General features: G+C 35.1%; 1 protein-coding gene across 1 annotated transcript in view; it reads right to left on the bottom strand.

Moving 5' to 3' along the window:
• LOC135206994 (uncharacterized) overlaps nucleotides 1-22,338 on the bottom strand; it is a 183,705-nt gene that overhangs the window by 71,153 nt on the left and 90,214 nt on the right. The gene's annotated exons all lie outside the window — the stretch shown is intronic.

Below are 22,338 nucleotides of genomic sequence, written 5' to 3'. Positions count from 1 at the left end.
TAGACAGGTTGGATAGCAGGATTGAAGAAAAGAAGACGGGAAAATAGAGGTTAAATAAAGGGGAAAAAAATAAAATCATCTAGGGGCCGAAGGGACGTTGCAAATTCCCTGGCGGAATGCCTACAGTGCACCGTCTATTGTGTGTGTGTGTGTATCTGTATGTGTCCCCGCACGTGTGCGGAGGTATATGTGTGTGTGTATTTGTGTGCGCGCTCGCAAGCGTGCATGTGGAGTGTTTGTGTGTACCTACATCCTCACGTTAGGGATTTCAGTCTAGACTTGTCTCGACTCTCACATAACGAAGAAAGCGAACGTAAAATCCAACGAAGCGACGACCAGAAAGACTCGGAGAACGGACATGTCGTTCCTGAAGGGTCGTAGTAAGTTGTCAGGGAAGTGGAGGCGGCCGCTTTTTATTTGATTGTCGCTAAAGCGACCGGCCGGCTAACCGTTTAACGCGGGGCAAAGAATCAATTAAGGCCGGACATGCGCGGACGACCATAGGGTTAAGGTGATGGAGGAATCCACGAAAATATTTTGTGGGTCCTGTGGCTAAATATAGCTATTGATTACAGGTGTACACTGAATAAGCTATGGGAATGTCCAGCCCAGTGGTTCTAATGACAATTTATTATTATTATTATTATTATTATTATTATTATTATTATTATTATTATTATTATTGGATTAGGAAGGAGACCTTCTCTGAGGGCAGTAGCATTGAATATAATAGCTTGTTTCAAACGGCATTTTTAATTTCTATAGAACATCTTTTCAATTCTTTTGATGAGAAAAAGACAATTTTAGAAGAATTGAAAGAAGATTCTATATAAAGTTAAATGCCATTTAAATAGACCCAATTATTATTTATTGATTATTAGTTATTATATTCATTATTTATTATTATTATTGATTAGATTATTATATTATTATTATTATTATTATTATTATTTTAGTATATTATTATTATTATTATTTGTGTACGCTGGAAAACAGACCTTCTTTCAAACACAATTTTATTAAAAATAATTGCAGACTACATAACTGATTTTATACAACATTCTTTCAATTCTTTTGAAAGAAAGATTGAAAGAATGTTGTAATAAAATCAGTTCTGTAAATTCTGTCATAACTTTGAATAAAGTTATTATTATTATTATTATTATTATTATTATTATTATTATTATTATTATTATTATTATTATTATTATTATTATTATTATTATTATTATTGTCTATCACAGTCATCCTATTCGACTGGGTGGTTTTATATTTTGTGGACCTGGAGCTACTTCAGCCTCTAGCTTTTCCAGATTCCTTTTCAGGGATCTTGGGATCGTGCCTAGTGTCCGTATGATCGATGGGTACAGTTTCCACTGGCATATCCCATATCCTTCTTATTTCTATTTTCAGGTTCTGATACCTACCAATATTTTCTCTTTCTTTCTCTTCTACTCTAGTGTCCCATGGTAATGCAACGTCAGTGAGTGGACACTTTCTTGATTTTGTCAATCAACGTCACATTATTATTATATTATTATTATTATTATTATTATTATTATTATTATTATTATTATTATTATTATTATTATTATTATTATTATTATTATTCAGTAGAGTTACCCTATTCATATGGGATAAGCTTCCAAAGTATATGATGTTCATTCGAAAGACTTAACAAGGCAAAGGGAAATACAGAAAGAAGAGATCAGTTAATAAAGAAAACATTAATTAACAAATGATTACATAAATATAGTTAAAAATATAAGCAAACTATTAAAACACAAGGAGAATAGTTTTAAGGGCAGTAATGCATTACATCCTCGGTTGCAATTTTGAGCTTTTAATTATTCAACATCCTTTGTTTTGATGTTGTATATGAATTGTCAATTCTTTTATGGCAATATCGATAACAATCCCCCATGTCAAAATATCTCCAATTTTAAGTACATAAGTATGGATTGTTGTTTGCATTCATATTGCTTCATACATTCAATGTTTTATCTTTTATCGCTCGGGTTCCCTACCTTCATATTGAATCATATTTCTTCATACTTTCAATGTATTATCACTTCGATTTCTACAGTTCATATTTATCCATATCGTTTCATATTGTCATTGTTTTATCGCTCATGTTTCCTACCGTTCGTATCGTTTCATATTTCATATTTTTATTGCTTTATCACGCGTGCTCCCCACCTTTCATATTGCTTCATATTGCATCATATTGATCCTACTTTCATTGCTTTATCGCGAGTGTTCCCTACCGTTCATATTTCTTCATACTGCATCATACTTTCACTGTTTTATCGCCGTGTTTTCCTACCTTTCACAACGCTTCGTATTGCATCATACTTTGATTTATCGAATGTATTCCCTACCGTTCATATCGGTTTATATCGCTTCATTATGCTTCATACTTTTATTGCTTTATCGCGAGCGTTTCCTGCCGTTCATATTTCTTCATACTGCACCATACTTTCACTGTTTTATCGCCGTGTTTTCCTACCTTTCACAACGCTTCATATTGCATCATACTTTGTTTTATCGAATGTGTTCCCTATCGTTCATATCGCTTCATATTGCTTCATACTTTAATTGTTTTATCACGCGAGTTTCCAACCCATCCATATCGCTTCATACTGTATCCTATTTCTTCATACTTTCGTTACTTCATCACTGCTCGTGTTCCCTACTCGTATCCCGCGGAGCCAAAACGATCATGGTGATCAATATTTGTTCGAACATGAAAGAAAAAAATAGCGGACAGTTTGTTGATTGCGTTTGCAAATATTACCAGCCGTGGTGGGAGCCCCGAATTCGTCATTACTGTTTGTTTATCTCCGCGCTATCGGGTTTATGGATTATTTGAAAAACATTCTGCCTGCCCGTCTGTCCGCCCCGATCATCGCAGGTGGCAGCATTTATATACCTGTCATTCATAGGTTTGTATTTTAATTATTTTCTTATATTTTTATCCATTTTCTTTTCTCATAACTGATATTACCTCTTCATTCTGTATTTCCTTTTATCTTCTCTTACTTCTTTCGAAGACATTCCGTGTTCTTTGGAAGTCTGAATTTCAGGTCACTAGTTTCGAGATCTGAGGGCGGACAGAAAAAAGTGCGGAGACGGAAAAAAATGCGGACACGGAAAAAAGTGCGGACAGAGAAACTGCGGACGGAAAAAAGCGCGGACGGACAGACAAAGCCATCTCAAAAGTTATCTTTTACAGAAAACTAAAAAGAAAAAAAATAGGATTTATCAACGGAATATTTAATTTGAAAAAAAAAGTGACACAGAAAGATTATTTTCCAACTTTGCCAAGACGTATCATAGGAGATAATGAGGGGTTGGGGGTTGGAGGGTTGGTGCAAGGGAAGAAGGGAGAGGGAGAGGGAGATGGAGAGGGAGAGGGGTAGGAAGGGAAGGGAGGGAGGTAAGGAGGGCGAAGAGTCCAAAAATCCCGAATATTTCCATATGGAAATGGAGGAAAACACGAGGACGATTCCTTAAGAGGAAATGTCAGTGAGATGATAAGGACGGCGACTCGTACAGGAGGCGAAAAAGGAAATGACTCGTTTCTCTTAAAACAAGAGGAAATGAGGTAATGAAGCTCTTATCAAAAAAAAAAAAAATAATAAAAAAGTACTGGTAACGTAGTAAAAGAAAAGTTACATTTCAGATACATGAACAAAATGAATAATTTATGTGCCAATAATTATATACAAATAGAAGCAACGTGAGTTAAGTAGTTGATAAATAAAGAAAATACGTCGCTAAAAATGAGGAATATGGATAGAATTAAAAGATAAATTCAAATGGCATAAAACATTATTTACAAGAACAATATTAAACAAGAAAATGTATTTAGTTCGTATGACCATGAAGACTCGTATATTATTCATAAGCACTTTTAAAGAAATGTAAACATGGAAGATAGTCTAAAAGGATTAACGACTATACATACATACCGTACTTATTATATATATATATATAATATATATATATATATATATATATATATATATATATTATATATATATATATATATATATACACGCACAGCGTAACATGATTTATTACAAACCGTACATTATTGTCCCTTACCCAAACCACAAACAAAATAAGTACTTGTTAATGTCACACACAAAATAAATAAAAATAGAAGAAACGCACACTCACAAACAAAATAAGTACTAGGTAACTGAAAATAATACATCACCAAATTTGCAGTAAAATAATTCATTAACCGCGGAATCTTAATTCCCTATTTTTCAAGAGAATACAGAGCTAAAGTGACATATTTTTAAACTGTACTTCTTCGACAACATCAATTCGCATTTATGAATTGAACTGAATACAGCATTTAGGCCAAAGGCCAAGCGCTGGGACCCACGAGATAATTCAGCCCCGAAACCGAAATTGACAGCAAAAGGAGGAAAACCTCAAAGCAGTTGCACTATGAATCAGTTGTTAGAATAGGGTGGAGGAAAGTAAGATGGAAGAAAGGAATATAAAAGGAGGTACAGTAAACGAAAGGGGTCGCAGCGAGGAGCGGGATGGACGCCGCAAAGAACCTCAAGTAATTATATAAAGCTGTTAAAACAAGACAATTGTTAGAAGATGGAGGAAAGTAAGATGGAAGAAAGGGAATATGAAAGGAGGTAGTGTAAACGGAAGGGGTCGCAGCTATGGGCCGGAGGGACTCCGCAAAGAAACTCAAGTAATTATATAAAGCTGTTAAAACTAGACCACGAAAACACTGGCTTCACCTTGACGTCAGAACCATCTCTCCTCTCGGCTGGTTAAACAAAAGGGCCTTCTGGAACCAACAGTTGGCTTAATTCCTCCTTTCTTTACGAGGACCCGGCTGCAATAATTCTCTATTTCGTAAATCCCGTCGGATTAACAGCGACCTTGGCAACTTACTTGAACGAGTCCGCCATGACAAAGAAGAGGCGGTGGTGACTAATTGCCTAAATGGAATGGAGAAGAGAAGAAGAGGTTTAGCGGAGTTTGGTTTCGATGGAAAAGTGTTGTAATGGAACAGAATGCAATACAGAATTTTTAAGCCAAATGCCAAGCGCTGGGGACCTATATATATATGAGGTCATGCAGCAATGCAAGGAACACTGAGGGTATAGGAGCTTTTCTCTGCAAGGTGTAACAGGAAGAAAACCTCGCAATTCACAATATGAAATCATTATTGGACAAGATGCCGGAAGAAAGTAAGATGGGAGGCGCAATCGAGTTTTCTGTACATCTTCCGGTGTTCTCGTAACAATGATGTACGAGCCGCGATCCACGAAACTCTCAGCCAGCCGTGGGGGCCTGCGTTGTTACGTCGCCAAAAGCACGGTCATGGCGCTTAACCTTAAATATTAGAAAAACTACTGAGGCTAGAAGGATGCAATTTGGTATATTTGACGATTGGAGGGTGGATGGTCAACGTACCACTTTGCAGCCCTCTAGCCTCAGTAGTTTTTAAGATCTGAGGGCGGACAGAAAAAGGGCGGGTAGAAAAAAAGTGCGGAGGTACTGACAAAGCCAGCGCGCAATATTTTTTTTTTTTTTTTTTTTTTTTTTTTACAGAAAACTAAAAATTCTGATATGGACACACGTTGCCAAACAAACGGTAATTACGAATATACGGCCTACACCGGCTTGCAATATTTGCCAAGCAATAGACGATACGTTCGTCACATAAGCGAGACGAAAGGTTTGCAAATAACATCGATATCAGGAATCACTTCATTCTATCGAATGTAAAGGCGATGAAATATTGCAACGACGATGCACTGAGCAATAATGACACCAGTTGCTACTTGGCATGTTTATCGTTACTTAACAATGCTTATTCAACTTTAATTGAAAACTTCTCCTTTACATATACTTAAACGATTGTTATTGGTTTTTATTTAAGATTTCCTTTTTATATTTGCATTGAAAATTATCATTTAACTTAATTTTCAAAAAATTCATGTTTACTTTTATTTTTAAAAATTCTTAATTATTTACTTTTAAAAATCTTAATTATCTTTACTTAAACACTTATTTATCTACCTTTGCCTAAAAGATTCTTATTTGCACTTACTTAAAAAAATTCATTATATACTTTTACCTAAAATAATTCATATTTACCTCTACTTAGACACATTCATATATTCATATACACAAATCTACAATAACCTATTTCTCAAGCTCTTTGTTTATTAAACAAGGGGGATTCATATTTACCTCTACTTAGACACATTCATATATTCATATACACAAATCTACAATAACCTATTTCTCAAGCTCTTTGTTTATCAAAATAAATAATGACAAAGGGTAAGAACTTAAGACTAATCTTCTTCCGTGACCAAGGGGGGAAAGTCTGCCTTCTCCCTAGCAATCCACACCCCTCCCCATCTAACCCCCACCACACTACTCCCTTATCACTGACCTGAAGGCCATAACTCTCCCAAACCACCATTATGTCTATGTAAAAAATAAAAACATTGATAAACACAATAATCGCATTATGTGGGCATTAAACTACCAACACATGACAATACAATTCTTTATCAACGTACAATGACGTGTTGAGCTTTCACTAGTATATGGTTTTTCCATCACATGTTCAAAGTTTTATTACTCGATGACGTCATTCCTGCCTAAGTGTGGTACCTTTGTCTCTCTTAGGTTTCGAGATATTTCTTCAATACGTAATAGATCTATTATCCAAGGGTTATTTGTATTTAGGGAAAACGGCTTAATAAAAGTCTCCTGTATAAATGCATATTATATATATATATAATATATATATACATACATAAATTACATACATACATACATATATATCGTATATATATAATTATACATTATGTATAAATAAAATTAATCAAGGAACAGATAAATTACTGACTCAACTGAAAGGCCTGGGATCGATAATGAGATGAGATAGTAATAAATAAATAAATATGATAGTATACATAAATATATATAATATATATATATATATATATATATATATATATATATATACATACATACACATATATGTATGTATATATACATGAGTATATAAGTGATATATAGAATATCATACATAATTTTTTATATATACCTGTATATATTTATCTATCTATCTATCTATCTATCTATCTATCTATATATCATCTATCTACTATCTATCTATATATATATATATATATATATATATATATATATATATATATATATAAATATATAATTTATCCATTCATCAGTAACATATTCAAGTGAACGTTTAGCGGTAAAAAAAATTTAAGTTGGAGTTCCCAAGCAGTAATATTGAGACTCGGAGTTTTAATGCATCAAAAAATATTATGAAAAATGAAATTATTAAGAAGCAAAATCTGACATTTTTTAGAAATTAAATATGAATGATTTTATTCAATTCATTATCAGTTTTGCGATCAGGTGGATTCATTTCACACAGACCAAATAAATTCTTTTCATGCAAAGGATATGAAATTAGTAAAAAAAAATATTTTTAAATCATTACAACAGAAGGAAATATCATGGACCTCCGACCCAGAGATTTCGAAAATAAATCTCTAATTAATTATACGTTTAATTTATTTTGCATAAAAAAAAATTATCTCTAACTATACTAATATTAAATAGGAATTTATTATTGAATAATTTGTTTGAAAATCAATATTCTCCTTTGGTGCAATTTTTAAGTAGTTGGTAAAACCACGACGGATTCAGTAATTCAATCAATACATCAAGAATCAATCTACTTAGCAAGACGAACTCACTAACTACCGCGGAATTTGAATCCATTCTTACACATCTTACACACAGCAGCCCAGCGAAGAAAAAGGAGGAGGAGGAGGAGGAGGAGGAGGAGGAGGAGGAATAGATGGCAGAGATGGCTGAGATGGAGGAGGCAGAGATGGCAGAGATGGAGGAGGCGATACCGGAGATGAAGGCGTAGACGGAGGAATAAGAGGAGGAAGGGGGAGGGGGGAGGAGGGGGGAGGGAGGGGGAGGGGAGGGAGGGAGGGAGGGAGGGAGGGAGCAGAGGAGGAGCATTTAATCAAAGCGGAGATACGAGAAACAAAACGAGTTAGTTTTCAACTTTTTCCGAGACGTAACGAGCGGAATGAGGCGGCCGACGAGTCCACAACTCAATTAAATATTTTTCATTCAGTAATCAAGAAAAACCTCCAAAGGAGAAAATGGGTCATATCTGGCTCGCGAGGGGGGGTTTGGGGGGGGGGGGGTGGGTGGGTGGTGTGTGTGAGGAATCATTTCCCTCAAGAGGAAATGTCGGCGAGATGAAAGGGAGATGATTCGTATCGCAAAAGGCCCCTCCTAAAAGGAAATGTTTTAGGGAATTCTTGAAAACAAAAGAGAGAGAGAGAGAGAGAGAGGAGAGAGAGGAGAGAGAGAGGAGAGAGAGAGAGAGAGAGCCAGCCTAAATGAGAGAGACAGGAGAGAGAGAGTGGAGAGAGTTACAAGGATTAGGATTGTCCCAAAGACCTATTAGTCCGTCCAAGGAGACAGAGAGAGAGAAAGAGTGAGACATCCTACCTGAAGAGAGAGAGAGAGAGAGAGAGAGAGAGACGAAGAAGAGAGAGAGAGAGAGAGAGAAATAACTAAATTTTCTTCTTTTTGTTTGACCTTCCACCCAATAGCGTGTCTGGTCAGTATCCCCCCCCCCCCCCCCCTCAACCCACAACGAAGCTTTCGGGTAGAGCTTCAATTACAAGTTACCTCTGAAACTAGATCGGCGTAGGTCTAATTGGTCAGGGGATAAATAAAACAATAATAAAAAAAAAAGACACAAAATAGAAAATAAAGAAAATAAAAGTCTCACTTGCACAGGCTGCAGGAAGGAAGCGTATTATATATATATATATATATATATATATATATATATAACTATATATATATATATATATATATACACACATATGACAGAAAAATGTTCCTAATTAAGGAGCCCATAAAAACGCCAAAATATAGACAGTAGTACTACTATATTTCAGAGACTGCTGCCTCTCTCTTCATTACTACCTGAAGAGAGAGACAGCAGTCTCTGAAATATGCTAGTACTTCCTTTCTATATTCTGGCGTATTCATGGGCTCTTTTATTGGATATATATATATATATATATATATATATATATATATATATATAAATATATATATATATATAATTTTATATATGTGTATATATATATATATATATTATATATATAATGTATATTAATGTATATAAAATATATATATACATATATATAAATGTATATATATATAATATATACACATATCTAATGGTATTTCTTTGCCTATTTTTTGTAACTGCAAAAGTGGTCTAAAGACTATCCAAAAGTAGTTTTAAAGATCTGAGGGCGGACAGAAAAAGTATAGACAAGAAAAAGTGCCCACAGGAAAAAAGTCGCGGACAGGAAAAAGTGCGGACAGGGACAAAAAGTGCGAACAGGAAAAAGTGCGGATAAGAAGAACGCGGGACATGAAGGTGCGGACAGGAAAAAGCGCCATCAGAAAAAGTGCGGACGGACAGACAAATACGCCCAATAGTTTTCACTTCAGAAAACCAAAACAAAGATTCCTCCCTTTCCTCCAACCTAACCTAAGATAAACATCCAAAGTCGAGGACATATTATATTTCATCCTTCAACGATGGGCAGTGTTTACTTTAACATCATCGCCAGTGATCATTTATGCGTTTGCGCCCTAAAGAATTGCTTTTCAAAGCACACCAGTTGGTTAAAGTGATAAGCAGCGTTAGTCTATGGTTAAAATGATGTTTACTCGTATAAGCTTAGTTCAATACCATCAGTCTATGGTTAAGCTGATGTTTATTCTACTGCGCATAGGTTTATTTTAAAAGCATCAGTATATGGTAAACGTTTACTCTACTGCGCATAAGCTTATTTTAAAACGCATCAGTCCATGGTTAAACTGATGTTTTCTGCGCCTAAGTTTAACATTCATTAGCCCGCGGTTATACCAGAAACGTTAATTAAAGCGTTGTTTATTTCAATAACTACTTTTTCTTTCAAGTACAACCACTACTCCGAATTCGTATTATAGCGCTCGATAGAAGAATTAACGAGGCGCAAAACAAAAGAAGGCTACTTTCGAGGTAGACGATCGTGAACCGGACACACAGGCTCCATTGTGACGTCATGGCCATTCTTCTTCTTCTTCTTCTTCTTCTTCTCCTTCTTCTTTCTCCTTGGTTTTGGGAGACAAAGGAGTTTACTCCGGCTCTTAACTTTAGCTAAGACTTCATCCTCCTCCTCCTCCTTAACGGAGACTGAGTAGTTTTTCTGTTTTTGTTTCTTAAATCCCCGTTGGATTAGCCAACGATTACAATCATTCACTAGCTGGCGCCCATTTTGACAAAGGAAAGAGAAATGACATAAATTGAATCTTTGGGGAACGTAGATGGTCATGTTAGAAAATATAATATATATATATTATATATATATATATATATATATATATATTATAATATATATATATATATATATATATATATCTACAATGAAATCTACGTTCCCCAAAGATTCAATGTATGTAATTTCTCTTATAAAGATCTCATGTCCCTTGACGTAACAACACACACACACACACATAATATATGATATATATATATATATATATATATATATATATATATATATATATATATATATATAAAGTATAAAAGGCGAATAAAAACTCTGGTTTAATGTTAAGGACATATTTCGGTGGACTAACTTCCACCCTTATCAAAATAATAGTCGTTAGCTATAAACTAGGGTGTTTTAATGGGGCTTTTATATATGAGACGTATCCTGTTTTAAGAGAAGACTTTATTTACTATAGATATATTATACCATACATACATACATACATACATATATTATATAAATATATATAATTAATATATAATATAAATAATAATATATATATATAATATATATATATATATATATATATATATATATATATATATATATATATATATATATACATATACATAAATTCGCGTACAATGAATAGAAAGTAGGAATAACTTAACATTCGTAAATGGGATTGTTGAATATGCTTTATAAGTGCAAAAATTAATCAAACAACTTCAAATGTTATTTATTTTAGGGATTAAAGTACAATTTAAGGAATTAAGTCTTACTAGACAAAAAATAGTAAAAGCAAAATATTAAAATAATATATATTGAGCAATATCTATCTATCAGATCTGGGAGCAATTGCGACAAAAAAAAAAAATTGGATTTGCAAATCTAACATCAAATTCAGTTTCCCTTTTTTTTACTGCAACATAATAACTAAAGCATTCTTTCTTGACGAACGAAAATAAAAAAAAAATTATTTTTAGAAAGCAATTTCAGTTAATAACTGATTCACGACAGAGGTCAAATACTAAAACCAATAAGAAAATAATATTAAAAAAGTAACTTGTATTAGTAATTAATTTATGACATATGAAAATGTACAATTAGTAGCTCCCTCCGATGGACGACTTAGCAGGCTGGCTTCTTCCTCCCTCCCTCCCTCTCTCCCTCGCTCCCTCTTTCCCCCTACCCCTCCCCTTCCCCTTGCCCAAAAAAACCATCAACGTCCCGTTCTCCTCTCAGACCAGACCGTAATGCATTGGATAACGAACAATAACAGCATTACCTAAACATTAGAATATTTTTTTTAAAAAGTGACAATACAGTCTAACAATATTATTCTAACTCGGTCTACAATAACATATAGACTTTTCTCCTAAGATTCTCCAACAGTCATTAATGACATTTTTGTTGAACTTTTTTCTTGGTATTATGTAAAGGTCCCCTTAGAACGAGAATGTGGAAAGGTATTTGGAGGTCACCGAATTTTAGAAATATTATTACACGAGTCTACGGATCTACATATTCAATGGCTCTTTGTTCTACAGGAAAAAACTATGATATAATGGGGTGCATACATACACACACACACACACACACATACACACACAGACACACATCTATATGTATAACTGAATCACGAAAATTTAGGACGAAGGAAAGTGAAACAGATATTTATATGCTAACCAAATATACTAACATTAAACATATAACTATTTCAATACAAGCCTCCCTTTTCATGAAACGCAATTAACCGTAGCGGGATGAGTAACGCTTGTAGCTATGATACCTAATTATTAACGTGGACTACGAATTATTTCTCCACTAAACCAGACTAAAGAAAGACAAGATGGCGCACGAGAAATAAAACGAGCCAATTTTGCTATTTGTTAAAACTTAACGAGGGGAATGGGACAGACGAGAGGCGCAAAACTCAATTAAACCTTTCCATTTGACAGTCAAAAAGGGGAGAGAGAGAGAGAGAGAGAGAGAGAGAGAGAGAGAGAGAGAGAGAGAGAGAGAGAGAGAGAAATTGGAACTGAATTTGCATAAATACTTTTATGTATAATGATAACTGTAATACCAGTGAGAGAGAGAGAGAGAGAGAGAGAGAGAGAGAGAGAGAGAGAGAGAGAGAGAGAGAGAGAGAGAATTATGCTATATGTATAACTGGAAATACGAAAGCATTTAATGAAAGAGGGGAAACTTGAACAAAATTTGTCAGCAACATTCATTACTAGTATAATAATTATAATTATCATGTATATTTTGTCATAGCTTGAGTTAACTAATTAGCAGCACATAATATGGCAACGTTGTTTTTAGACGGCCCCTGTAGAAACTAAATGTGGTTTTCTGTAGCTAAACAGATATCCCGAGGAACCTACCTCATCAACTATGCAACATAAGCATGTGTTTATCAGAGATAAACATGACCAGAATGTAAACCGGTTAATCCAAAAATATATTTGTTAATAAGATGGGGAATATATTTCAGCATCGTTTTCTATTATATTTGTACAGGTGCAATTACCACTGCATCTCTTTTTAACAAAACCTAATTAACTTTGCCATTTTATATCTGCAACTTACTTACTAAACTAGCTTATTCTAAGTCATTATCTTAAATTAATTTTACTCAAGCCTTTTTACCTTTTTATTAATTAATTTTGCTAATTTATTTTTTCTTTACTAATAACTGATCCCGTCTTTCTGTATGTCTTGTCATCGTCCTTAACTTGTTTCAAATGAACATCATATTCTTTGGAATTTTGAATTTCAAGTGGTTCCCTTAGGTGGGCTTGTTCTATATGAATAGGGTTCATCTGGATAATAATAATAATAATAATAATAATAATAATAATAATAATAATAATAATAATAATAATAATAATAATAATAATAATAATAATAATAATAAAAATGGTGTTTTACATTAAGGGACATGAGAATCTCTATAATATTCAAGTTCAATAGATTTTAAATATAAGTTATTACAGGACACAGACATAACGCATTATACATTTTCGTATCAAATCACGAGCCTCAACCTTACAATGAATGCACGACATACCAACAATTACCCCAAGCATTAATTACAGGTCGAAAGTACAGTTCACGGAATTGTAACCTCTTCCTGCAACGAACACAAAGCCGCTAATTCGGTCAAGAGTAAAAGACAAGACCATCCATCCCCCCTCACCCCTGTTTACACTGAGGTCCGGAGACCTTGGTCTACTATTGACTCTGCAGCCTTTCCTTACGTACACACAGCGCGAAGGAAAAGGCTTATTTTGTGGTCTATAGAGTTGGGGGTCGAGATACAAAGAACGTAGTGACGTCAGCTGCAGTCCCTCCCACTTGTAGCTGGGGGAGGTCAAAGAGGCTGAAACTTCACCTCTACGAACAGCTAATATAAGAGCGATGATTCAATGAAAGGCCTTGGATTACCTGGGGACCGCAATTATTCACTTTTTCAGGTCCGTTTCGACGAAGCATTAAAGGTGACAAATGATGCAGTGGAATACGTGAAAAGAGAGGCAGAATGAACGCTTGGGTTCCTCAAGGTTTTGTTTATGTATTCGTGGAATTCGTGAAATGTCACTAATTAACAAAAACCAATATAGGTCAGTCTCCATGATAATATTTCTCAAAATCTTCTACAGTCCTTCCTCGTGATGTCAAGAGGAAAACTCGAATATTACATTTAGAAGCTGGAGAAGAAAACCAAATGATATTCACGCGTGAGGAAGAATAAATATGCAACGGGCCCATCGGCCAATCAGATACATCTGATTCTGGGTTTCTGAAAAATCTGACAGATACCCTGCCACGTTGGCTATGCTTAAATGAACTAATAATTTATTTAATAAAATGCCCTATTGCATTGGCTACGCTTAAATGATCTAATAATTTATTTAAATAACTATCAAATTACTTTTCTATCAATTTGGAAGCCTGCCTTGGTGGGCTTGTTCCATATGAGTAGAGTTCATAATAATAATAATAATAATAATAATAATAATAATAATAATAATAATAATAATAATAATAATAATAATAATAATAATAATAATAATCTATGGTTTTCCATAGCCATAAGTAATTCCCAATATTTTTAAAAGTGAAGGATAACTTATAATTTACAATTATCAATCAACTGAAGAGATTGACCCTAGAATGCATCACTTCAGAAAAAGTATCCTTTTAATTAATTAAGTAATAATTAATAATAATAATAATAAATAATAATTAATAATAATAAATACAATAATAATAATAATTAATAATAATTCAATTAATTAAAAAAAATTTTTTTAATAAATAATTTAACTAATAATCAATTAATAATTGTATGGAATAGCTGATAAATAAGAAATCCAGTATTCGCGTCTTAATTTTAAATCTAAAGAAATAATTGAGGAAATAAATGAATAAATGCCAGTAAACATTATTTCGTATGCATAATACGTAAAGAATAATTCCTCGAGATATGAGAAACTAATCAAAATGATATAGATTGTTATATCACAGAGTCATCAGTAGTGATGACACTGTGATATAACTCCTCAAAAACTGAAAAAAAAAGATTTTCATATTAATCATATACGAGAATAGCCAGACACTCAAAAATGACTGTAATATATAAAAGGGCAGATAGGACAAGATTAGGAGGAGGAGCAGGAGCAGGAGCAGGCAGAAAAAAAAAGAAAACTCCATCCCTTAAAAAAAAAAAAAAAAAAATGTCCCAAGAATCTCCCTTTGGGGAGAACAACTTTTTTCCTCACCCTGTCAGAAAGTTATCTTCCGGGGATTCCTTTTTTTTTCTCTTACCGAAGAAACAATATATATAATATAATATATATATATATATATATTATATATATATATATATATATATATATATATATATATATATATATATATATATATCAAGGGCCGTATATTTAGAGGGATGTTAGCGTAGCAGCTACGACCGGGACGGTTATAAAAGCTAATGGACGGGGAGGCGGTCAGAGATAATAAACAAGATAAGCAACTTGAAAAAACTTTATCTCTCTCTTCTCCTCTCTATCTCTCTCTCTCTCTCTCTCTCTCTCGCTGGCCAAGATCGTGGGTAGAGAAGAAGTGGGAGAGGGGGATGGGAATAGGTGGGAATAGGTGGGAATGGGAATGGGGACAGAACGTGGGGGGAGGGGTTAATTAAGGAGGACGAACGCGAAAAGGGAAAGTGAGAATTGTTAGAGGTGGAACTGAAGGCACGGGATTACCCGTGGAAAATATACATAAACACATACATATATATATATCATATATATATATATATATATATATATATATATTATATATATAAATATATATATATATATATATATATATATATATATAATATAAATAAGTCATCATATATAAAAAGACTTGTTCCATCGTTTAAACGGTGGTTGCTCTCCTGCTCAACTATATCTGGCATAGTCGTCTTTTGGAGGTTGGTGTTCCCTCTTTGGTCATTCTATCTTCTTCCGTTGTACCTGAAGGTTGGTGTAACAGCAGTTTTTTACCTTTTTGCTTCTTCTTTTTTTTTTTTTATCTTTTAATGTATTCTAATTGTCTTTTAAGAATTCTGTGTACTTTTTAGTATTTTTCATGTTATTATTTTGTCATTTTTCAGACTGATGATGCACATAGTCATGTGCGAAAAACGTTTCTTATCAATAAATCTTCTTTCCTTGAATTGCCTTGTAAGTGAGGTTTGAGGATCATACTGCAGTATATATTATATCTATCTATCTTATCTTAATCTATCTATCTTCTTAATCTTATCCTATCTTATCTACTATCTATCTATTATCTATATATTATATATATATATATTATATATATATATATATATATATATATATATATATATATATTATTATATAATATATATAAAAGATTTCATAGAATAACCGTACATATTTCCACTCATTTCGATGCTAATTATCAATCCTTAATCAGCTTCAAAACTGTCCCCCTATGATTTCTCCGAGAACCGCCTTTTAAAAGAATAAGGAAAAGGGAGAACCACCTCACTTAAACAATAACGAAAAGGGTCAAGAAAACAGATTAAACACCACTTCTCATTTTCACTTAAGACAAATGAAAACAAACGACTGAAAACTCCACAACTTTGTGTGAAAAAAATAAAATAAAAACTAAAAGGTTCTTGGGAGAGAGTGAGAGTCATCAGAAACCTATTTGGAGACAATTTGGTAAAACACTAAGTGGGGGGGGGAGGGTAGGAGGGGGGGAAGGGGGAAGGGGAGGGAAATCGCCCAACACCCCCTCCCAATCCCCTCCCCTCCCCAACCTCCCAGACAAACCTGTGGCAGATGAGGTTAGTGAGACAAATGAAGGGCGTCACACCTTCGCAATTAGACCGAAGCTGAAGGAGGAAAGGAAAGAAAAGGAGAGTTTGAGGGGGTCGTTAAAGACTCTCTCTCTCTCTCTCTCTCTCTCTCTCTCTCTTAAAAGGGGGGCCTCCCTCCTTTTCCCGGACGGGAATCCTTAGACAGTTAAGCCTTATGGTGAGACAAAAAAAAAACAAAAAAAAAAAGCTAAGAAAACAAACGGAAGAAGGTAAAAGTGGGGAGGAAGAGGAGGAGGAGGGTCGGGTCCCCGTGAACGGTCGATCAGAGACAACCTTTCAGTTTTCTTAGACCTAAACAAGCAACGCCCCCCTTCCGCCCTACTACAGGGTATAATCCCCATCCCCCATCATACCCCCCACCCCTCCAACCAGCATCACAACCCCCCCCCTTCAAAACCCTTCTCACCAAAACTAACCTGGGCCCAAATTACTTCCAGGAAGGTACGGATTAGTCTGCTGTGGGGTCATTAGGAAATCGTATCTTTCGTCCCGCCTTTTTGATGAGGAAGGGGGGTGGATGGAAGGGGGGGGGAGGGGAAAAATATAAGGTGAGATTATAACATTGTTAGACTCCCCCGGATGAGATGGGAATTATAAGTAGAAAATAATCCAAGTTTGAAGTTGGGGACAGAAATCAAATAAAAAAAAACAGACCTTTCTAAAATACATCTCTCTTCTTTTATCCCTCAAAATAGAAAGCTCAAGACGTGAAAAGATATCAAAATACTGAAAAAAAATGCGTTGACAACAAAGGTCAAGATATCGAGTGTGAAAGCTTCAATATCGTGCTAAGGCAACTTGGCAGTCAACCGTGCGTCCGATTTCATTATGGCAGGGCGCCAGGGAACGATAATTATGAAACATTGACACGCGTTAGCCGCGGCTATATAACAACTATGATCGCCATTAGTTGGCACTTCATGATTGCAAGTTGCCCTCTGCAATAATGGCCTTCCTTTATAGGGAAATAATCTAAGAGTCTCCCATTAGATGTAGGGAATAACGGTTACCATTAATTGCCTCTCTAGCAACTCTCTGGTTGACATTAGAGGTGCCTCACACTGAGGGACCTGGGGCAACCCGAACAAGATGTAAGGTCTGTAAGGTAAGGTAAGGTCTCTCTCTCTCTCTCTCTCTCTCTTCTCTCTCTCTCTTACAGAATAAAAAAGTTGATTTTTAACTAATACTGATAAAATTGAAAATAATAATCATTATATTGAATTAGTTAATAAGCTTTGTAAAATGTCATACAATATTGGCAATGAGGAAAATGTGATGCCCCAGATGATTCGAAGAAAGTAAATATAAAGAACTAATGTTGCCTAAAACATTTTAAAACATTTTCGAAGCAAAGAAAAGAAAATATATAAAAGAGATATTGCTGCTTAAGCATATGGAAATGATGTTGCCTAAATAGTTTCAAAACAAAGAAAATAAATATAAAGAATTAAGGCTGCCTAAAACATTTTCGAAGCAAGGAAAAGAAAATATATAAAAGAAATAATGCTGCTTAAACATTTACGGATAAAAAAAAAAATTTCACGTTCACTGCACCTCTTCAGTGCCAAGAAAAACAACACGGGGAATATAACCTTTGCAACGGCCCATCACGAAACAGTCTTATTTTTTTTTCTTTTAAACAAACGTAAAAAAAAAATCCGACCCTTGGGATGGTTAGTCTTCTCCATGTGGAATGAAACCGATGGAAGGAGAAGTTGAAAGAAGAGGGCTTTGGGGGAGGGCGGGGGGGGGGGGGGCGGATGAGTTAGGGGGAAGGGGAAGCGAGGGGGGGGGGTAAAAGGGGGCTAAAGTCCAAATATTCCAGCCCAGGAAGAAATTTGTATGAGGAAATATTCACTGTGCAGATTTCGACGGTGCGCCTTCGACGGCGGGGAAAAAGGGAGGCCGGTGCTGACCCAGCGTCTTTTGAGAGGAACCATTGCTCTGAATTACTATATAAACCTGTGGACTTAGAGGCAGAGGGGCTACGCGACTGACGGATGGTGGAGAATGCTCCTCTGCTCTGTCATGAACTATCTGTCTGTCTGTTTTTTGTGCTTCTGTGGCATTTAACTTATATATTATTTATATATATATTTATACATTGTTATATAATATATTATAATATTATATATTACTTATAATTTATATATACTATATATATATGGTTTTCCCGTTCAAACACCTTTTTTTTATTTTTTGAATTGTTTTCATTTACATTTTACTTATCATCTAAGTTCATATGTCTTCTTGACATCTCTCTCTCTCTCTCTCTCTCTCTCTCTCTCTCTCTCTCTCTCTCTCTCTCTCTCTCTCTCTCTCTCCTTATTGTGCTGATTCTCTTTCCCTCACGTTATATATAATGAGAGAGGGGGTATATATATAATAAGAGAAAGAGGGTGTCCTGATAGAAAACAAGGAGAGAGAGAGAGAGAGAGAGAGAGAGAGAGAGAGAGAGAGAGAGAGAGAGAGAGAGAGATTATGTCAAGAAGAAATAAGAAATATGGACTCAGATGACAGATATAAATGTAAATGAAAACAATAAAAAAACAGCGTTGAAGAAAAACATGTCATTTGGAATAAAAGACCAACAAAAAAAGAAAAATGATAAAAACTATAAAGAAGAGGTAGGGAGAAAACGAATAAGGAATGTGAAAAGAAAATAAAGAAAAACTTCAAAAACAGAATATATAAAAACGACAAAGACTGAGAATGAGAGAGAGAGAGAGAGAGAGAGAGAGAGAGAGAGAGAGAGAGAGAGAGAGAGTCTTTTTCTTCTGTATCTCCTGTTTCTCTCTTCTGTTATTCCTTATTCCCCTAATTCCTCTGCCTGTCATAATCCTCAAGTCTTTCTGCTTCCAAAGTTTAGCCCTCTCTCTCTCTCTCTCTCTCTCTCTCTCTCAATTCTTCGCATTTTATATCTACTATATATTTACACTCAGTCATTTTATGACCTTTCTTTAACCCCTTTCATTTAATGTTTACGTTATTTCCTCTTTTCCTTTAGAATTCTCCTATTTCCCTATTCCCTCTTTAATTCTAAGCATGGCATAAATAGGTGTACCTGTAGGTGTGTAGGTGTATGTGTACGAGTAGGTATAAGTGTAGGTTACGCTACGTTCAGAAGTAGGTATGGGTGTAGGTTAAGCGGAAGGACGTGTAGGTGCAAGTGTAGTAGTAGTAGTGAGGTGTTAAGAATAAGGACACAGGAAGGAGTAAAATGGAGACGATGAAGGGATGCAATAAGAGGAAGAAGTCTGGCAGAGGGAGGAGGGAGGTGGGAGGACTCCTCCTCCTCCTCCTCCTCCTCCTCCTCCTCCTCCTCCTCCTCCATTAACAGAGGCCCCCATGATCGAACCACTTCAAGAAGTAATTCCACTTAAACTCGACGAAGTCTTGCCACGTCATAATACTTCATTTTTCGGGATCTCTCGTCATCCTTATCTTTTGGTTTGAGTTTATTTAATTTTATTCTATGTTATTTTGTATCATAATAATTTTTGTATATCTTTTTTTTCTCGCAAAAAGTCATCCTTTATCGCCATCGTTATCTTTTTAGATTTTATTTTATTTTTAGTTAATTTTCCTCACGAAATTCATACCTTATCTCCATCATTATCTTTATAAATTTTATTTCCTTTAATTTTTCTCAAGAAAGTCATCCTTATGGTCTCTACATACAAAGGTAATAATCCTTTGAAATGTGAACTCCAATTCTCCCTACACCAAATAATGTATACTATAACATCAACCGTCGCTCATAATGACACAAAACCAAACCTAAATAATAATGGTAATGATTATGATACCGTCACTATCATCGTATCCAGTTCAGCTTTAATAATTAACTTCGTTTCGGTCGGAAATAAGTAAGCCGCCTCCTTTTTTTTCCACGTTAATTATTCGCGACGGAATAAAAAGACACTAATAATTTAACAGGTACGTTTTCCTGTCTGTAATTGCGTATAAAGTAGGTATTTTAAATATGTATGTATATATATATACATATGCATTTGTATATGTATATGTACATATATACAATATACATACATATGTATGTATGTATGTATATAACTATATATATACATATACATATACATATACAGCTCTCATGAGTAGATGAACTTAAAAAATACCATTTTTATAACTCTGTTTGAGTGCTATTATTATACTTTTGTGACAAAAAATAATAATAATAATAATAATAATAATAATAATAATAATAATAATAATAATAATAATAATAATAATAAAATAATAATAATAATAATATCAAAAGAGATTGTTCATTACGCAGAAATTCAAATAAAATACATGACAATATGGTGCACTTTCCAAATATAAAAAAATATAAAAAAATATTCACTAGATCCTATAGGCAGGTCCTGATGGCAGAGCTACCCGCAGCCCCCCCCCCCCCCCCCCCCCCCCCCCCACGCCACAGGAGTCCTGACGCCCTGCCTTTAAAGGTGTCTCGGGGGTAGGGTGGTGGGTTGGGTTGGGGTGGGAGAGGAAGACACTTTTAAAACTAATTTCCCTAATGCATCAGGTAGCGGCGCTCTGTAAGGCTACGAAGGGGTAAGGACAGAGAGAGAGAGAGAGAGAGAGAGAGAGAGAGAGAGAGAGAGAAAAAAAAACAAATCAGGAAGCAGACAAAGAAAGCGCAATCTGCTATCACTGAATAAACAACAGATTTAATGGCTTTTTCCACGAATTGAAAGGGGGTCAGTCAGTCTCCATCACATCACCAGGTTCCTGCAAGCGTCTGTAATTCTGTAATTGCCACCTGAAGAAGAGTGTGTTCTGAATTTCCCCTGGATGCGTCGAACGTACAAAGAGAGCTCCCGTGTCCCCTTCCGGTGATCGTTTCAATTACCGGGAGAGAGAGAGAGAGAGAGAGAGAGAGAGAAAGAAACAAGCGTTTTCATATTCACGATGGGGATATATATATATATTGCTATTGCGCTACCCAATGGGTAGCCATTTTCCTCCAAGACCCTTTTCAGACAGTCGTATTTATCACCGTCGCGTTCGTATAAACAGCACCTTTCTATTTCCAGGGAAGGACCTTTCGTTCCCTGAATAACTTCAGGAGGAGGGGGGGGGGGGCGGAGGGGATAATCCGTAGAGATCGCGATTCTAGAAGGGGGATAAGCGGCCCTTAAACAAGGGGGGGCGGTAACTCCCTCTAAACTTGAGTAATCCTCGTGACAAAAATTATTCTTCAGAGGGGAAAATTATGGGGAGGTAAAAACGGCTCAAGATTTTAACATTAAAGGTTTTACGACCTCACTTTTGTAAGCATCGTTCCTGACAAGAGAGGGGGATGGGTGGGGTGGGGCCTAGGGTACATGAAGGAGGGAGGGACTGAGGGAGAAGGGAAAGTTTGTCAGGTGGGTCTAGTGGACTCTCAAGCATAAAAGGTGGCAAGCGTGTTCACTTCGCTGAAGTCCTTTCTACTTTCTCACTTATTATTTATTTTTTTTTACGAACATCAGCTCCTGCCTCCGGAGTAAATAGTAA

The sequence above is a fragment of the Macrobrachium nipponense genome, chromosome 31, assembly GCF_015104395.2.
Source record: "Macrobrachium nipponense isolate FS-2020 chromosome 31, ASM1510439v2, whole genome shotgun sequence".
Lineage (NCBI taxonomy): Eukaryota > Metazoa > Arthropoda > Malacostraca > Decapoda > Palaemonidae > Macrobrachium > Macrobrachium nipponense.
The sequence above is the reverse complement of the archived record's forward strand: the minus strand, read 5'-3'. Positions and strand labels throughout refer to the sequence as shown.